Raw genomic sequence first — 19,850 nt, forward strand, 5'->3', positions numbered from 1 at the left:
TAAGAAAACAACAAAGACCCCGAGTATACAAATTCCCGCCCCTGACTTTAAACAATCCAGTTCTCTGATTGGTCCTCTGGTCAGGTGTTCGGTTACCCTTTTCAGGTAAAAGAAACTTAACCCTTACCTTACCTATCCATTTATGACAGAAGGAGACCAGGAAACGCTGATATTCACTTTACTGAGTTTCTAACTCGTGGGAGTGGGATTGGGGTTCTGTTAAGGAACTGGTGGTGGGCAAACCCCACAGATCCTGGGAACTGGCAGGGAACGGTAGACCCAACCCAGCTGAGGGATTGTGTTTTCACAGCGCTCTCCCCTCTCTCCCCTGGCACCTTGGCTCCCTTAGGACATGGGGCAGGGTGTGGAGATCACATGGTTATTATTTCTGTTACTGATCTCTATTGCGGTATCACCTGAGAACGCCGTCAGGGCTCATATACTGTACAAAGCCCTTTGCCATCACAGTTCCATGGCATCTTCTCTGAACTCCTGTTTGTGTAAAACACTGTGGGTGGATAATCTGCACAAACCCATCTCCATTTGTGAGCTCTCCTCTCCAGTCAACAAGAGCAGAAGTAACTGGTGTTATGGCAGCTATTTTTGTCTAGATTTAAAATAGAATAGAAAGCAACTTTGCTTATATTTCTCTTAGGGCCTTTTCAGCAATAATAATATATTTATTGTATATATATGCATATAATGCAACTACTCAGTAAATTCCCAAACACTGGCTTTTGAGTACCGTAATCCAGATGCCAAAAGAGTTCCCATCAATAAAACCAAAAGATATTATGTAGTATGCAAGTTGTGTGTGTGTGAATATCTATCTGTCTGTCTGTTTCAAAGTGTGTGTGTGCGCGCGCGCGCTTGGAAGCAATGCTTAAAGGATTACAGCATGCTTGCATTAATTACCACGTGGCCATAAATTCCAAATAAATCTAAAAGTGGGAGATTCCTTTTGTTGTTGTTTGTTGTTTTTAAAGTGTTCCCTTCTATAGAACAGTACCTTGCATATGAGGAAGCCTCAGTGAATTAAGCCTTAAAATATGTGTCTGAGTAGAGCGGAATTACCCTGATTTTACAGTTGGGGAAACCAAGGCAATGTTTTAAAGGTGAGATTTTCAAAAATACCTAAAGGAGTTGGGCATCTAAGTCTCATTGACTTTCAATGGGAATTGGATACCTAGCTCATGTAGGTATTTTTGAAAATTCCAGCCTGTGTGGCTTGTCTTACTTCACAAAGCAAGTCTGTGTCAGAGCCTGGATTATGGCCTACTCCTCCTGACTCCCAAACCTATGCTTTCAGTACCAGTCTTCCCTCCTGTTTTTTTTTTATTGTAACACAGCATGGTTGTAACAATACTCTTGTCCTAGGATGCAGTTTTATAAATGTTCTGTGTTATTTTCAGTGGCTAGCTGTCCAAATCTGTTAATTTTAGTAACTTTTACTGGAAATTCTGATCATACCTTTGACTACGTTGGCGATGTAGGGGTTAACTTATGCTATCCCTTTAAAATTACATTATTCTTTTGCTTATTTATTTTTGCATTCACTTTGTCCATAGAGGAGCCTTTTATCCTAACAGCTCAAACTTCAAAGGCAGAGCCTTCCTTGCCCACAATAGTGATAGCAGTTTTGCCAGTGCTGTGACCTTTAAAATAACATACTTTTATGGTTGACCTGTCATCTGCCTGTAAAAGTCGTCATAGATCAAGGGCACAATGCTTTCAAGAATGCATCTAACGAACACAGACATTTCAACTTATATGTTCTGTCATTTCTTGATTGTGGTACACCATCTGCCACCTGAAGTCTAAGTAAAATATGGTTATTGATTTGCTGTAAGTGCCTGACTATAGCCTCTACTTACATTATGATTCTGTATGCTTTTACTGTATGTTGGAAATTGATGCTCCCAGATAGTGAGACCAGCATTATATAAGTATATAATGTGTTCTGTGAAATCATTGAGGATTGGCTTTTTTCTCTCCTTTATTCCGATGCCATTCCATTAAGCTGCTCGTTAGATGAAAGGTTGTAATTCATTTTTCAGCAGGGTAAAGTTTATTTGTGCCTGTGGAATCAAAGAAGTTCCCTGAGTGTTTATTTTTTATTACCTGCTGCATGCAATTACATTTTAATTGTAAAGTCCATCTGCTTCTCTTAAGTCAGCCCCTGGGGAACAGTGAAGGTAGCAGGGCAAGGCAGTAAAGAATAAAAGTTGTGTTCATTAGTGTCACATGCACTGTCTACCGAAGGGACTACATTCTTCTGGGTGCGAGATGTTCAGAGGCTCAGCTTATCACCATGGATTTTAGTTTCATGTTAAAGATAAGGGGTGAGTTTTGGTGCTGGCTCTCTGAAGCTTTAAAGCCACCCTGGTGCCCTCCCCTTTGGGGGCAGAGACCCCAGGCTGCCTACAGGCTGCAGCATTGCTTGGAATCTCTGTGGTGCTGCATGCTGTGGCTCCGCCCCTGACATACCCGTCTTATCTCTGCCATGCCCCCTACGTTGCTCTTGTGATGGTATACAGGGGAGGCAGCCTTACGGCTGTTTGTGCATTGCCTGTGCCTGAGGAGCCCTCCCCAAGATAGGGCTTTTAAGGCCCTAGGCAAAACTTCCACCTTGCACCACCCTCCCACCCAGCTAACCCTGCCCCCCCGCAGCAGCTAACCCCGCCTGAGGAGCCCGCCCCAGCTCACTTTGGCTCTGCCTCCTCCGCTGAGCACGCCGGCACTGCTCTAATTCTCCTCCCCTCCCAGGCTTGCGGCGCCAATTGGAGGAGACTTAGAGCGGGGGCTGTGTGCTCAGCGGAGGACGCAGAATAGAGGTGATCTGGGGCGGGAAGCAGTTCCCCTGTGCACCTCTCCCCCCAGTTACTGTGGGCGGCCCTCCCTGCCCCCCTCCCTCCAGCTCACCTCCACTCCACCTCCTTGCCTGAGCGGGCTTTTAGGTGCCCCCAACCACTAGGTGCCTAAATGGTTGCACCGGCCCTGCGTTTCTATATGGTATAAAGGTGTCAGGGAGGAGGGCCTGCAGCAGGGCTAGTCTCTGGGCAACCTAGCAAGCACAGCTGGCCTGTGGTAGGCTGTCTGATTGGTGGAACAAGTCAGCTGATCCCCTCTTAAAGCCAGCAGCAGTTCCCTGGCTGTGATAGCTCCTATGCCTGCTTGTTCTCAGCCCTGTGCCTGTTTTGGCCCCAGCCTGTTCTGACTCTTGGCTCTGATTCTTGACCTCTAACTTCAGCTCTGACCCTGGGCTCTGGCATCTGGTCTGTGACTCCAGCTTTGACCAGTAGGCCTGACTTCAGCTTTGAGCATGTCCCAGTCACTAGAAAAAGGCACGTATACTTTTCATCAGGATATAGGTTTTATAGAAGGAATGGGTGAACATATTCAGGTGAAACAAGAACTAACTCCAGCCTTCTCTCAAAACTTTAACCAGAGCTGAGCTGAACTTCTTTTGAGGTTTGAAAAAACTAAACTTTTTTTTCCCTCATGGTATTTTCACTTTTACAGTGTACTTTCTGCTTTTACAGGTTCAGTCTGGGTCTGTAAGAAGTGCTACTGTAATACCACATGAGAAGGGTTAGGAAGTAGCAGAAATCTCATAAGAGGAAGCCTGTTCTCATGTGACTTCCATCCCACTCTGGCAGGAACAAGTAATTGGTTGAGATTCCAAACGATGGATTCCTTTATATAAACCTGAACTTGCACTCTGGCTTTTTGAAGTTGATTTGTCACTGGTTGCTAGTTTTTAATTAATTTAGTGAGTGATTCTTGGGGAAAGTAACACTGTAATGTGATCTTACTGTAATAAAAAAATTGGTGTGAACATATCCTGCCTTTGTAAGGTGGCAGGAGTTCCCATGGAGAGATTGGGCATAATGTCGTCTTTACACTGTCCTCAAAACAAGAATTGCACCAGGGTAGGGATTCTGCCAGCAGTGGCCTCTTTCTGCCAGTACTAGCCTCTCCACAGTGGGCAAGGAAGGGTGGGGTGGGGGTCTGGGCATGCTAGTGGCCATCTTCCTGCCTGACATCCCTGTCTGCCCACACACAGGACAGAGCAGCACTGGCAGTGTGCAGAATGGAATAGCTGCTATGCGCTCTTGCCCTCGTTATAACATGATACCTTTCCTGGGTTTTACTGGGGTGTGTTTATCCACCATATCCCCAGCATAGGACTGTGCCTTAAAGGCACAATGGAGTTGTTTATCATTCTCCGCTTTACATACTGAACTGATAACAGCAGATTTGGCTACAGCTGTAGACCTCTCTAGATAAGAATCTACTTAGTTCAGGCCACTGTTCTTGTGATGCTTTCCACACTCAGCGTCTATAGGGAACTCTTTCTTTTGAATGCAAGGACAGTTGATATATCCAGGCCTAGAAATTCACAGTGGGTCTTGAAGTGCAGTGTTATTTCTGAGCATTCATAATAGCATAGGCCCCAATACTGCCAACCTTTATTCAATGCAAGAGTCTCACTGACAACAGTAAATAAGGGTTTGCAAAACTGCCCCCTTCGTATCTCTTTAAAATGTTTTCTTTATTCAAGGTTTTGTCCCCGTAAATGTGGATGAAAGTAAAGCTCTTCATATGAAAAAGCAAACTTTGAAGAACATATCAAGCGATGTTAATTTCCTGTTGTTCTCCTATCTGAAATAATTTGCTTATTTGGTTTAACTCATACTGAATTGTTGAGAGGTGAGGAGAGAAAGAGAGAGAAGTGAAAGCATAGGTAGACACAACACAAATTAACTTATGAATATGATATTCACAAAATTGATAGAAACTACTCTAGGCAGTTCTGTAAGGCATCATCTTCGGCTCTTTAACTTGTCAGTTTATTAAAGTGTGTGTATTGTAAGTAGTGTAATTTCATATTATTAAATCTGAAACCTTTCTTGGAGGAATATTGCTCAAGGAAACCTCAGTGGGCCAACCTTTTGAAAATGCAAACTAATTCAGAAAGTATTTAATATGTCGAAGCCTTAAGCCATCCATCTCTCAGTTCCTCTGTGCCATACCTAAAAATTTAACACAGTTGAATAATTTAGGATTTTTTGAAAATATCTCTGTAAGAGATGCTAGTCTGATGTTTTATTTTCTTAAAGTCTGAACTCCACATAACTTTTTTTTCAGAACTGTTTCTCCTCACTCCAGACATGAACCTTGGAAAGGTAGCAGAAAAAACAAACAGCTGCTGTGTTTTTGGGCAGTCTGCATTCCTTTAAACTTTCTGAGATCAGACTTATGCCTAGATTTTCAAGTTATTTGTCCTAGGGCTTAACCACTTTGACTCCTGCTTAAAAATGAGCCAGTTTGCCATTCCAGGGCTGATGACAGCTGTCATGCAGAGCTTTAATGATTCAAGAACTATGAATATATGATGTGCTCCTGGGGACTTTTATTTTAACTCCACCCACCTACCCCAGTCGTCTTATTTCCATTTTGGTGCCCTTTCCATAGTCTTTTTACAAGTTCAACAATTTGATATTGGATAATATGACCCCATTCCTTGATGAAGTTCTTCCTTTTTAGTTTTTAGGGTAAATTAGGTTGCTCATGAAATAAGGTAATAGTAGACCAGGTTAGAGCCATTCACAGGGCCAGCACTCAGCTTACCAACAACCTGGCTGGCAGGCTCCTTCCTTCCCCCTCTGTCTCTGGCTTGGCTGGGACAGAGTCCAAGACCCTCCGGCCCAGGGCGCTGGCCAAGAGGAGCCGAGCCCTGCATGTGCCAAAGGCCCGCATAGCACTGGCACAGGGAAGCCTCTCAGCTAAGCTCCGGAGTTGGAGCGGGAAGCTATTTCCAGCCTGGTCCTGCTCCTACCCCCAGTGGACGTGCGTCCCCTAGATACCCTCCCCTGCTGAGCCACCTGACTGTTAAAATTAAAGCACGCACATAAGTGCTTTGCTGGTTTGCAGCTTTTATTTTGTATCTAAGTTTGTATCTCTGGACGGGGTTTGCTGAAGCCCCTGCAGTCAGGTTCCCTTGGCCCTGGTGCACAATGCATCCTTAGGGCTTAATCCCTTCCTGCCTGCACAGTATCCGGAAGTGGCTGGGTTCTGTCAGTGGCCAGCAGTAGCCTGGAGGTGTTAGCTGCCTTTTGACACTCTGCGGGCAAGAATGGAGAAGCTGCTTCCTGCCACGTGAAGGGTGTGGGGCAGGAGACGGAGAAGAGATGAGCCCTGTACAGACACAGCCAGAACTCTTTCTCCCCCCGCCCCATGGCTGGAAGCAGCTTCCATCCCTTCCCTCCCGCAAGGTTGCTGCTGGTCACATTCTGTTGTGAACTTTTGCAGAAATTTGGGGAGAGGGGAAATGTGACCCTGCGTTGCCCCTCCACACACTTGTTGCCTCGGGAAGACGCATCACCAGGTACCAGGAGAAGCAGGTCTGTCCTGGAGGCCAGCTAGGCATGGAGGGTGGAGAGTATCAGGCAAGGAGGGTCGAGTCGGTTGGTCAAACCCCTTCCTCCCCATGTGAGAGAGGTGTATGGGAGTCTGTGTGTCTCACCCTTGCCTGTGTGGGGGGTGAGGGGTAGGGGTGGGTATGTTACCCCTGTCTGTGTGTGGAGGGGTGGGGTAGAGTTGTGTGTGTCACCCCTGCCCATGTGAACTCTAAAGCCTTAAAGATAAGAAGGTAAATAAAAATAATCCAACTATACAGTATTTCTTTTTAGCAGGCTCAGTCAACTTGATGTTAATTTGAAGGTTTGTACTGCATAGTTCTGATTGCTGCTGAACTCGCTTGAATACGAGTAATTTTATCAGGTATCCGATATTCAGCATAGAGAAATATCGTCACCCTAATTTTAGTTATGGAAATTTGGATCAGTTGATGAGAAATTCACAAAAAGAGAAAGTTACTCTCTGATGGTTTTGCTCACAATGGCTATTCTGACCAGCTACCTTTGTGACCTAACAGGTTACCTAAGGACATGGGGGATTACTAGTGTTTCCCCCTAGATTCTACAACCTCCTGTTCCTCCCAGGAAATTTCTCTTAAATTATCAAGTCTGTAGAGTGAGTACTTAATGGGTTCCACACCAATATCAGATTTTTGGCTTTAGCTGTAGACCGGCATTGGCTTTTCATTTATTTATTTTTAGTTGTAACTCAGAGTTGCATACTTCTGATCACTGTAGAGTTATGAACCTTCTGCCTGCCCCTCCTCCTCGCCCTCCTACCACCCATGGTAAGTCAGGTCATGAAAACTCATTCAATAAAAGTAGGATCATAGGATTTCTATCTCCATCTTGCAGCAGTAGGCATGGGCCGTTAGTCTCCAGAGCCATATTAGAGCATCAGTGTGCTAACTTTCTTTCTGTGCTAGTCTCCCTTTCCACGTTGGACTCAAGAAAATGGCTTAAGTATGTAAAAGATTGACGTATCAGCTTCAATGTCGATTACTGAGGTGAGCAAGACCTAGGTTTGCAAGACTTGGCCCCACTCTGCAATTGCTTAGACACCCTATTCCTTACATAAATGATTCTATTGACGTCAAGGGACTACTACTCAGTTGAAGGTACTCATGTGCGTATGTGTTTGTAAGGTGGAGCCCTTACATAGTACCTTGCATAGTTACAGGCAAACTTCCACAAATGCATATGTGGAAATTCTCATGTTGTACATTTTTTGTTTAAAGGCTTTTCTTTCCCTTGCTAAATAGGAGAAAAGGGTATTTAAAATAAATGTTAGTGCCACATTCCTTTGCTCTTTCACTACTTGATTTTAATTAAGGTTTCAAGAAGGGGAAAGAAAAAGCCTTAAGTGATGTTATTAGAGCTGCACTGAAGAGTTCACCAGAGGTTAGAATAGTGGTGAACTCCACCCTTCTGGTTCAACCATGCCTCTGACAGCATTTAGTGTGAGACAAGTTCAGGCATTACTTAACTCACCTGGGAGGCTTAGGCCAGAGAGCACAGTGTATGCTCATGGCCCTAAGCCACTATGTTGTTTTCAACATTAAATTAAAAACTCTGATAATTGTGTTGCACATTAACCAAGCTTCAAACACACAATTAATTCCACAATGTGTCTTCCATATGTCCACTCTTCAGAGAACCTGTGGGTAGATGCATGGAATTATTATAGCAGGGCAGCCAGTGGCCCACCCATCCAATATCTTTCACCTAACAGCAGCTGTACTGGTTGCTCCAGAGGAAAGTGTAAAAATCCTATTATGTACAATGCTGAATTAACCTTCCAGTAACGGGTGTTTCTTTCTAACCCCAGTCAGCTGAGGGTTGGTTTATAGCTGTTTGTATTCCACAGCCTCTTTAGGCCATGTCTGCACTATAGAATCATAGAATATCAGGGTTGGAAGGGACCTCAAGAGGGCATGTAGTCCAACCCCCTGCTCAAAGCAGGACCAATCCCTGGACAGATTTTTGCCCCAGATCCCTAAATGGCCCCTTCAAGGGTTGAACTCACAACCTGGGTTTAGCAGGCCAATGCTCAAACCACTGAGCTATCCCTCCCTACTAGTGAGCGTACAGAGACACAGCTGTGCGGATGCAGCTCTGTGGCTGTGAGATCGCTCGTGTAGCTGTTCTGTGGTGAAGGGAGAGAGCTCTCCCGTCAACATAATGAAACCACCGCCAACAAGCGGCAATAGCCATGTCAGTGGGAGAGCATCTGCTGCCAGCTGAGCGCTGTCCACTCTGGCGCTTCTGTTGGTGTAATTTATGTTGCTCAGAGCGGTGCGGGGTTTTCACACCCCTGAGTGACATAAGTTATACCAACAAAAGTGCTAGCATAGTGTGATAGACCCAGACCAGTTGGGACCAGCAGAGTAGTAGAAGGGAGATATACTGGCCACTGGATAAGCGGTTTTCTGTTCCCTTAGTGACCAGAGCAGGTGCTGCTCCAGGCTAATGAGAACACCTGACTCCAATTAACCTGCTAAGAATCAGGTGAGGCTGTTAAGCACCTGACTCTAATTAAGGCCCCTCTGATGCTATAAAAGGGCTCACTCCAGTCAGGTCAAAGGGAGCCAGGGAGCAGAAGTGCGTGTGAGGAACTGGGAGCAAGAGGCATACAAGAAGCTGAGAGTGAGTAGGCATCCTGCTGGAGGACTGAGAAGTACAAGTGTTATCAGACATCAGGGGGAGGGTCCGGTGGTGAGGACAAAGAAGGGGTTGGGAGGAGGCCATGGGGAAGTAGCCCAGGGAATTATAGCTGTTGCACAACTGTACCAGGAGGCACTCTAGACAGCTGCAGTCCACAGGGCCCTGGGCTGGAACCCAGAGTAGAGGGTGGGCCCAGGTTCCCCTCCCAAACCTCCCAATTCCTGATGAAACACAGGAGGAATTGACCTGTACTGTGACTTCTACCAGAGGGGAAGGTCTCTGGGCTGTTTCCCAACCCACAGGGTGAATCTGCGAGGCAAGCAAATCCACCAATAAGCACAGGACCCACCAAGGTAGAGGAAGAACTTTGTCACAGCAGATATAGCCTAGCCTTATTATAGTGGGGATGTTTACGTGTTCTAATCCTTCTTTGGTTTCTGCTAAGGTCATCGCCTCAATGGTACCTTGTGGCTGAGAGGTCTACAAATTGATTATTTCCTTTTCTCAGGTCTCAATATATTGCCTTTGAGCTCCATTGAATGTACCCCTGCTCCTGTATTATGAGAGAAGGTAAACTTGAGCACCTGATTTGTCGTCTTGATACCTTTCGTTTTGTATAGCTCTTATTATCTCTCCTATGATGGAATGCTATGGAAGTCTCTCTGTGCCTGTAATGGCTTTTGTCACCCATTTCTGTACTCTTTCTTTTGCTGCTGTGTTTTGGTCCATTTATTTTTTGATTTGAGTGGTGAGAAATAAATCCAGCAAACCAAGCAGGGGTGTACTATTGATTTACATAATGACTTGTATAAATAGTATAGTAGGACCTTACTAATCCACACACTTTATAATTCACCCAAAAGGTGTGGTGTCTCCTCTCTTCTTAGCTTAAATGTAATACCAAGGAGATATAAACTAGGCTACCCTAGTATTACAAAATACATTCTACAGGATTGACATCTGTTATGGATTATATACATTAAACTAACCTACACATGTTGAACACAATATGTTATGTGATTTCTATGAGGCTGGGGCCTTGATATGTATATTTTTTTAATTTATTGTTTGTTTCATGTACTTATATTTCACAAAGTGTAAAATTCAGCCCAGAACCTGGTGCATCAAGCCTATTTTAATTCCTCAAAAGAGGGCTTAAAAGGGACTTAAAGAGTACATAGGCTTGTGCTTGTCCTTTGAACAGAGGCAAATTTTACCCCAAATTAGTACTTCTCAGTGGCCCACAGAATTATTGCTAATGAGAAGTAATGGAGCTAGTGAGCTGTGCTTAGTATACAAAAGGAGATTTTCACCCAAGCCCTCAGCACATTAATGGAAGTGGGCCTTGGAAGAATTTTTTTTGTGATGTAAGCAGTTACTTCAAGTCTGTAGTTCCAGAAACTGGTTTATACAGCCTCAGATGTTTACATCAAAATTTTAAAACAGGCAACAGATTCCCAGGACTGAAATCTGACAAAGACTTGCATTTTCAGATTCTTAGACTAGGCGTTCTTTGAGATGAAAAAAAAGGAAGGAAAAGCTGAAGCAATTCAGTGAAACTTCTTGAAAACAAGTTATGCATAGATTTGTGTTTCTTGGAACTTTTAAACTCTTTTTTTCCCTCCCGTCGTACATTCAAATTCCAAAGTGCTGTTTAAAATAGCTAATGGGTATAACATTTGATGTTTTTATCAAGTGCATCTTGAGGGTTTTAGGAGTACTTATGATTTTTAAGAACATTCATCAACTGAATTAGTTGTTTCCAAAAGGAAGAGACAAAATACCTCCCTCACTTCATGTTCCAGGAACCTTTGATACACATCTTTGATATTTCTCATCGGCCAAACCCTGTCATCCTAACTCAAATAAAACTTCCACTGACTTCATGAGAGACATATGTTTGCCTGAGTAAGGATTGAGACTTCTTTTCAGGTGTTTTAGTGTACATAAATAATGCAGGACTGGGCCAATCCACAACAAAATTTATAGAGTTATTAAAACCTTCTTGTTTTCTCTAAAATGTATGCACTGCTGATGGGAATTTCTCTGCTTCTATTCGGGATTTATTCAGGGTTTGTTTGGCTACCGCTACATGATAGCTAGGCTCTGATTCAGCAAGGCAATTGAGCATATGCCCAAGGTTAAGCATGTGAGTAGTCCCATTGACTTTAAGCACATGGAGAAATCCCATTCAAGTTAGGTATGTACTCAAGTACTTTGCTGAGTCAGGGCCAGAATAAATTCGCTGTTCTGGAACATATACATTGTTCTCCTTTGAATATTATGACTTTAGATTACCTCAGTCTTGGTAGCATAAAAAGTGTATTTATGTGGAGAATGTATTCAGAGACCTCTAATTAATAGATAAGTAATTTTTCTTTCTTCTAGAATGGTGGTAATAGAGTTGGGGTTGCGATGTCTTTACCTAATGCTACAGTCAACATTTAATTTATGAGCTCTGAGTATGAATTGCCTTAAGGCAATCAGACAGGGGAACCCACCATCTATCACTGTTAATTTCAATGTCTCAGCCAAGCTTGTGCGTGTTGCAACATCCTGAAGAATGTCAGTTTTCTTGTTTAGCGCTCAGGGCTGCTCCCTTTTTTGGTTTTAATGTATATTAAGCAAAACTCTCTTTAAAAATAAGATTATATATTTGTTTACTAAATTGAACAATGCAAAAGAACCAGTCTTTTTTTTTTTTTTTTTTTTTTTGAAGAGTGCTCTAAAAGGACCAACATCTAAAATGTTGGCAACCACATAATAGCTTTCAGGTCATGGCTCTGGGGAGTAAGAAGATACCTGCAGTTCTGTATTGCTGTTACACTGGCAGATGAGGCAGCACAGACTTGTTCTCCAGTGATATATTGGCCATGGAAGAACCATGTCAAGCCCAATCAGATAAAGGTTTTATTGTTTCTGTTTTTATTTTTAAGCGAGAACCACAGAGTGAGAAGTGGCATGGCTTATGTGGAGGGGAATCTTGCTCCTCAGCATGCAGTGTGTCTGTCAGAGCAAGCACTGCCACTGGTAGGGAGACACAGCCAGCACCCAGAGTACATCAACAGTGATCCATTAGAAGTCACCCCTGCTAAGAATGTGAGGAGGGTCTAAAAATGATTCCAAGGCTCTGTTAAGGAATGTTGCCTGTGCAAAAGTGATGGTACTTACTCGGTCCTCTTCTATGTGGAGGGTGGAAGGTTTTAGGGAGCTACTGGCCGTGGCCACTCTACTGGGTGTGCTCAAGCCATTGTGGTCCCCTCTCACCTTCCCCCACCTCCCAGTAGGCTGTGTCAGATCTTCCTGGAGCAGTGAAAGCTTCATTACAGCATACCTAGCGGTTGGAAGGATACATCTGACCATGCGTGGACCAGTAGTCAAACATTCACAGGTCATTCTATGCTGTACATGGGTCGATGTTTGAAGTGACATGCTGGTATTGATGTATTGGATAAATTGCATGCTGTCATATGATAATAGTTGGTTGACCACCATAAATTCACGAGGGGAGGAGGATTTTGCTCAAAATTTGCCTTAGTTTCTCTGAACAGGCTTTTAGTCCTCTGAGACTCTTTTAACAACCTTGGACTAAATGTGTAATGAAATGTAAACCCAGGTATTTTTGCCCAGGTCTGTGATCTGCTAACCAAAGATTTGCCCGGCCTCTCATAGTGACCCCTCCCAGCATTTGATACGAGGAAGGAACATTGCTGCTTTTGCTCTGGTGTACAGCTTTACAGGATAGACTATCTTCAGTGAGTTATGAATGACAAGATCAAGTTAAGCAATTACACCAAACGAAGAGCCAAATACATCCTTGAGGGACCTCAATTTAAATGAATGTAGTTACAGAAGGGAGAATTTGGCCCAGTAATTAAGCTTTATTGAAGTTTTATAGTTGTCTGAGGCTACATTTTCAGCTTTAATTGTTTAGTTTTAGCTGGCTAAAGATGGTGACAAGAGGAATATATTTTTTAAATGAACCCTTTCATTAAAATGCATATTGGGCTTTTTAGTCCAGTCTGGTACAGATGAAATATTGAGCTTGAAAGAGCGCATTTTTCTGAATTGATTGAGCTGAAGTGCTGCTGAAGTGGCAGTTTGAGAGAGAGTGTCCAGTGTACAGGATACTGGAGTAGAAATCATGATACCTGGACTTTGTTTCTAGATGTTTCATTGGTTTGCTGGGTAATCTTAGGCAAGATCCTTAACGTCTCTATGGTATCAGTTCCCCTTTTCTAAAATGGGAATGATAGTACTTAACTGCCCTAGTAAGGCATTTTTAAAATCTACAGTGGAAAAGTACTATAATTTTATGTATAAATGCTTAGTATTGTATTTGACCTTTCAAAGGTTTCACTAACTTTTTAAAAACTTTTAAAGTTTAAACCTGATCTGCCTATATAGGCATTTTTAACATGTCCAGCATCATGGTGGTATCATTGGATTTATAAACTCATAAAATGATCTTGTGGTTAAGGCACTGGACTGGGACTCAGGAACTCCAGGTTGATGACCTCCTCTTTGATTTTGGACAAGTTACTTAAGTTCTCTGTGTCTCAGTTCTCCATCTTCTCAATGACAATAGTATTTCCTGTCTTCCATGCTTGGTCTGCATTTTCTGTCTAGGCTGTAAATTCCTCATGGCAGGGACTACTTTTATTATGCGTTTGGACAGGGCCTAAAACAATGGGGCTGCAATTTTGTCTGGTTGTCTGTAATACAGTACTGCAATAACGATAGTAAGCAAGAAGCAGCCAAACTAATGTCTGCTTCCCCTTGCTCCATGACATGCTATGGAGGTGAATAAAGATTATTATTTATTTATTTATTTTATATTTTCTGGTCTGACTGAAATTCGTCTTGGGTACAATGGCACTGAAATCAGTGAAGATCCACAAGGGGTTACTTTGACTTATCTGGCACTTGAGATGGGTGTTTCCCTTCAGGACTGACATAATTTTTTCTAGGAAAACTCTGAAGAATTGTCTGTTTTTTTTGTTTGTTTTGGTGTTTTGAAAGCTTATCCCTACAGAGAAACACTTTTTTATTAGCCCTCATTATAACTGACAAAGGAAACAGCTTCTTGGCTCGATGGAAGTGTGTCTTATTTTCTTGTTGTATGAGTAGTTTGGCATTTGCCCTGTTGAACTTTTTTTTTTTTCTCAGAAAAGATTTGATAGCTTTTAACTAGCAACAGCCTCTCTTCCCTATATATCATCTATCAAAGATGCACCCCTTCTCCCCGAGGTACAATGCTGTATGTTAGATGTGTACTGTGAGGTGTATAGAAGATGACAAATATCGAGACACTCCTCCTCCCATCCCAAGCCTGCAACTGAGTCCATGTGGTGGGACCCTTACAGCCCCTTGGAGTCTCATTGAAGTTTTTGTGCATGAAGTCTTACTGAAGTCAGGGTACGGCTGTACAAATCCAATGGCAGGCTCAGGGCCTTCCTTGCTTTAACATAAAATCTTGTGTCCAATTTCTATGGTAGGAACATAGGAATTGCCATACCCATGGTCCGTCTAGTTTAGCATCCTGTCCCTGAAAGTGGCCAGCACCAGATGCTTCAGAGGGTGGTATGAGAACCCCCACAGTATGCAAATGTGAGATAATATTCCCCGCCCTGCTGAAGTATCATCCTGATCTCTAATAGTTAGAGAGCGTCTTATACCCTGAAGCACAAGGTACAGCACACATGCTATTCAGATATTTAGTAAATGGATTTCTGGAAATTGTGTGTTTCCTCTAAATTGTTTTTTAATAGAGTTGTATGGCAGGTGTGATGGTAATTAAAGGTCACTTCCAACTTTGGGGTAATGGCTACTAGAAAGGTACCAAAGATCAAAGGATTGTGGTGTTTTCTAAACCTTATCTTGTTATGTAGCCTTTGAAAACAATCCTGTTCTCTTTCCATTTTTGAAGTGGTGTCCAGTGCTAAATATAACATGGATCTTTGCCAGGGAGTGGCTGCAATCAGAGAAGATTAATTTTGTGTGTGGGTGTAGAAAATTGCAGATGGGAACATATTCAGACAATAAAATCCTTTCCTTTTAAGTAAACAGCACATTTGCTTAGAAAATTCTGTCAGTATAATTAATAAATAAATAAATAAAAGAGAAGCAAACTCTGCAAGAGCTGCAGTATCAAAAGTAAATAGGGCACCCAGTTTAGAAGTAGTTCTTTTTTTCCCTTCACAGAAATAACTTACTGTTTGAATCTTGTAAATAAAAGGTTTTATTTCTAGGTCATTAAAACAAGTTTCATTTTCTGATTCCCGTTAAATGTCAGGACTGTGTGGTGCAGGGAGTTGAAATGTGTACTTTCCTGAACAGCCAGAAGGCCTGATTTAGTGTCCATTGAATTCACCAGAAAAATGCCTCATTTACTTCAATGGAAATTGGACTCAGCCCTTAATGAACCACAGTTATCAAAGGCGTTGACTCCTTTGATAACTGAGATTTGGAAACACTAATGGAATGCCTCTGTCTGTTAGTCAAAACCAGAGTTGTGGTGAAATAAACCCCTCAAGAATTGTGCTGTAGTTGCTATGCCTCTAATAGGCTTAACCCTTCATGAACTTGAATGCACTCTAATGGGGACGAAGGGGAAAAACTGCTTTACATTTTTAAATAAAAGCCATGCCACCAATTCAATGGGGGATTTCAGACTTTTCCCAGATATGGGACAAACACAGCTGGTGAAACAAAAGTTCACAATTCCCATCAAGATTTAGTTTTTGTTGAGTGTGAAGTGATCTCTCAGGGCCAGGCAAGTCTACTGAGTCAGCAAGATTAGAGAGAAATAGAGAAAAAAGGAGCGTGGTAGAAACTCAAACCAACATTTAAAATATATTTGCCTGAAGGGTTGTGAAATCTGTCAAATGCAGAACTTCATCATGGTTTTGATTTGCCAACATATCACAGAGAAAAACAGAACATGGAGAAAGAAAAAGACCTATTGGTCTGAAAGAGTAAGAGATTGTTGCCTTGTATTGTCTAATTAAATTGAATTAATCTTCATTAAATTTTATTTATCTGAACAGTATCTCACAAACTGTGCATGTTAGTGAGCTAGCTGGACTGGCAGCTTTTGCCAGATTCTCACATCTTTAATCCAGAGCTGTTCATTTGAAATAGTTTGAGACTTGTGTCCCAATCCTGCTGCAGCTTATGTCTATCCCAAAATTCACAATGACCTCAGTGTAAACAGGAATAGAGTTGTTAATCAGCATACGTAAATGGAAGGAAATCCACAGTATACTTACATTTTTGCCATCCAGATTTTCTAAGGATTCTTATAATTGGGGAGCAAACTTTGATGTTGCTGCGCTATTATGCAGTTAACTTTTAGAAAATTGAAACCTTAGGGTGATTTTTTTTTAATTCTGCAAATATAAAGGTTACGCAAATAAAAACTATGATGTGGAGGAGAATTCATAAAACTATTGGCTGTGCCAATACTGATTACAATAATTTCTATGTTGACTTTCATTGGCTAAGTTTAAATCCTTAAGAGCTACAAAGATTTGAACAGGGCCGCAGCGTACAATTGGAATATGTCTGCTATTTGTCCCAAACAGTCTTCCCCACCTGTCTTTTCTGTTTGATATATTTAGTGTATATCAAAAGAAAAAAAACACATTTCAAGTTAAAGTCACATTTATGCTAAGAAAATGAGTTCAGACAAGCAGGGGTTTCTTTTTTTTTTTTTTTTTGGTCAGAGATAATTTAAAAAAGCAAAACCCCTGGTAACATGTTAAATATTAGAAATTTTGCATTTATGCAGTTTAGCGGATGTAGCTGATGGTATTTACAGAGCCATGTTTCAGTTTGTATAAATACAATTAAAGAGCTGTTGAATAGGTGAAATGAGTAAAATGCAGATAGCCTTATGTGAAATGTATTGGACCCAGCCTTGTATGGCTCTGTGGTTTAAAACTAATCTGCCTGGGAGATCTAGAGTAGCAACAGAGTGACAACAGGTGCAGCTCTTCTTACACTCTTCTTACGCTGCTGTGAACTTAACCCACCACTCGTTCTTTGATTCTCTTCACCAAACGTCCCGCATGGGCAGCATCTCATACATTTTATAGCAGTATGATACTGTTTTAAGGCTGAATGACTAGGTGCCAGATTTTCTCTGCTTCTGATTGAGAAATGTCACCTCAGGGTAAACTTACCCCCTTTACCCACTCTCCACAAAGAACATAATACACCTCTACCTCAATAGGACACTGTCCTTGGGAGCCAAAAAAATCTTTTGGCGTTATAGGTGAAACCGTGTTAAATCGAATTTGATTTGATCTGCCGGAGCGCGCAACCCCTCCCCCTCCGGAGTGCTGTTTTACCGTGTTATATCGGGTGGCGTTGTAACGGGGTAGAGGTGTATATAGTGTAGGCAAAGACATTGCTGTGTCAAGTATAAACGTCAGTGTGCGTAGCACTAATAATTTGGTTCCATTTCAGAAAGGGCATGAATTAACATGTACAGCCATAGCCATAAAGAGAAGCATATAATTGTGTGTTCTCTTGTTGCCCTGTGATAACCTGTGCTGCTCTTCAGGCTTCCACAACACCAACGCCCAGGACTTTTGAATACAAAGTATTGCTGGAGGGGATACATGTGCTGTATCTCAGTGTTCTGTCCGGGGCATTTTTGTAAAAACCACAATCAGTTTTATGACTGCATCAGAGCAGTACCGTTCCTGTTTCTGTAGAAAGCACTAAGACTATGGGTCGCATAATTTGGGGGGATACTAATAACTTTTACAGCTGTCAGACCATGGAGAAGTTCAGCTGAGCAGAGCCTAAGTCCTGGGTTTCAATTTGAATTAATTTATTTAATTTTCAAGTTTGCAAAATTAATGGGGAAAACATTTTTTGATGTTATCAATCACGCTCCACTGTCACAGGTTTTCTCTTTGCAAACTCACACAGCTTTCTTTGTTCTTGATGATTTGTGGCTTTAAAAAACTCTGGCCTGCAAACCACAGAAAGCCACTCTGTGCAACTGCACGCTACCTATTGGTACCTAACTGCAGCTTACCCTAACTAGTCTAGCAATTGAACTGTAGATGAAATCCTCAGCAGGTGTAAATGAATGTAGCTACAATTACTTCAGTGGAGGTACGCCTATTTATATCAGCTTAGGGTCTAGCTCTGTATGTCAGCATAAAACCCAGGCTTTGGGGATACCAAAGGGCCATCCTTATATAAATTGTTAGTCAACAGAGAATTATCAGTATTTTTTTTAATAAAATGTCCGCTATGACCTTGGGAGCATATTGAACCAGTCAGTCAGTCTTGTCAGTTGTGACATACTTACTCTGAAATTGATGCCTACAGAATACGCTTTTTGCATAAATTTTAAATTTATCTCTGACCTGTTAGGACCATTGAACGAGATCCTTGTCCAATTAAAATCAGTGGCAAAACTTCCACTGACTTCATGGGGGGCTAGGATTTAATGCCGACAGTTATTTTTCCATGCATGCTAGTTTTCTCTCCAATCCAAAATGTTAACATTTCATCTAGAGCTGGAGATGAATGTGAGGTACAGTAGAAGCCTGATCCACAAGTCCTCCAGCTCAGGAATGCCACACATGGATGACATGCTCAAACCCTAGATCATTGTCCATAGTGGGCCAGACTTGACCTTTTAGATACCACCCTTGTGAATAGGGTAGGATGGCTCTGCATTACTCCTCAAGCAGCACCAAGGAGCAAAGTGCATCCCAAAGAACCGCTGCATGCACTAGGAATGTACCTGTTGCTACACCCTTTCAACTGAGTGTAGCATACGTTCGCATGCATGGGAGGCCAGTTCAAATGACTGGTGTGGAGTACTAGAGAGTCATGTCCGTGCTTCCTTCCACTCCCTTTGGAGTGAGGGTGTTAGTGGGGAGCAGTCACTGGTCTCAGCACATCACAGGATTGCAAATGTGGCAGGACCTTGTATGGGGGAAGATTGGATGGGCGGCTTCTTGTGCTTTTCATCTTCCATACATGCTCTCACAGAGGCAAGGCACAATCTGGCCCTAAGCATCTGCAGAGGGACCCAGACTGATTTTATTCAAGAGTATAAGCCAATGAGAGCTAAACACTAGTGATAGGTGGATCTTAAAATGTTTGGAAGTTCAGGTTCATGTGGGTAACCACCCCAAAAGTTTGGCGTCTTGTAGGCTATCTGAAACGGCATGGGTCTCTGATGAGGACAGTCTGCCGGTGAGATTTCCAGATCTTCCAGCTTCTGGTCATGCTGGAAATTGTAATAATAGCAGTATTTTGGCACATCCATTTTCAGTCCTCATGAAAACATGGATGTGCCAGGGCTCAGCAGAAAGTTAGAAAATAATGGACAGGGATGTATGGTGTGGCCCCTCACAGGTCAGTCTGCTTTGTAATGACTACAAAGAGGATTCTTTCTTGAAGCTGTTGCACACAGACGAGATCCTGGAGTTCTTTGTAGATCCCAGACTAGTGCTTGCAGAAATTTTTCAGGAGTAACATTTTCCTGTTAAAAAATGTGGTTTTATTGAAATAGAAATTTTCCATAGGAAAAAGTTGATTTTTGTTAGTTTTCTGGTTTCTCCTGATGGCAAAACTTCAAACACACAATTTTTGTTCAGAATTGATAATAGAACATTTTCACTTCATTTTGTTTAGAAAATTCCTGAGGATAATCAAGTTTCATGCGCAGGTCTATCCCAGACTGACTAAACGCAGTCCGTGCTATCTAGGGAGACCATTCCAAGACTC

At 42.3% G+C, this 19,850-nt stretch overlaps 1 protein-coding gene across 3 annotated transcripts in view; it reads left to right on the forward strand.

The window, feature by feature from the left end:
• FGGY (FGGY carbohydrate kinase domain containing) overlaps positions 1-19,850 on the forward strand; it is a 208,175-nt gene that overhangs the window by 55,471 nt on the left and 132,854 nt on the right. Inside the window, exon 1 of one of the 3 annotated variants that reach the window (XM_075067646.1) lies at positions 16,017-16,063. The exons of the other annotated variants lie outside the window; for them this stretch is intronic. The gene's annotated coding sequence lies outside the window, so the exon portion shown is untranslated. Of the gene's footprint in view, positions 1-16,016; positions 16,064-19,850 lie in introns of those variants that run through there. 3 annotated transcript variants of the gene reach the window in all.

The sequence above is a fragment of the Chelonoidis abingdonii genome, chromosome 7 (assembly GCF_003597395.2).
Source record: "Chelonoidis abingdonii isolate Lonesome George chromosome 7, CheloAbing_2.0, whole genome shotgun sequence".
NCBI classification, from domain to species: Eukaryota; Metazoa; Chordata; order Testudines; family Testudinidae; genus Chelonoidis; species Chelonoidis abingdonii.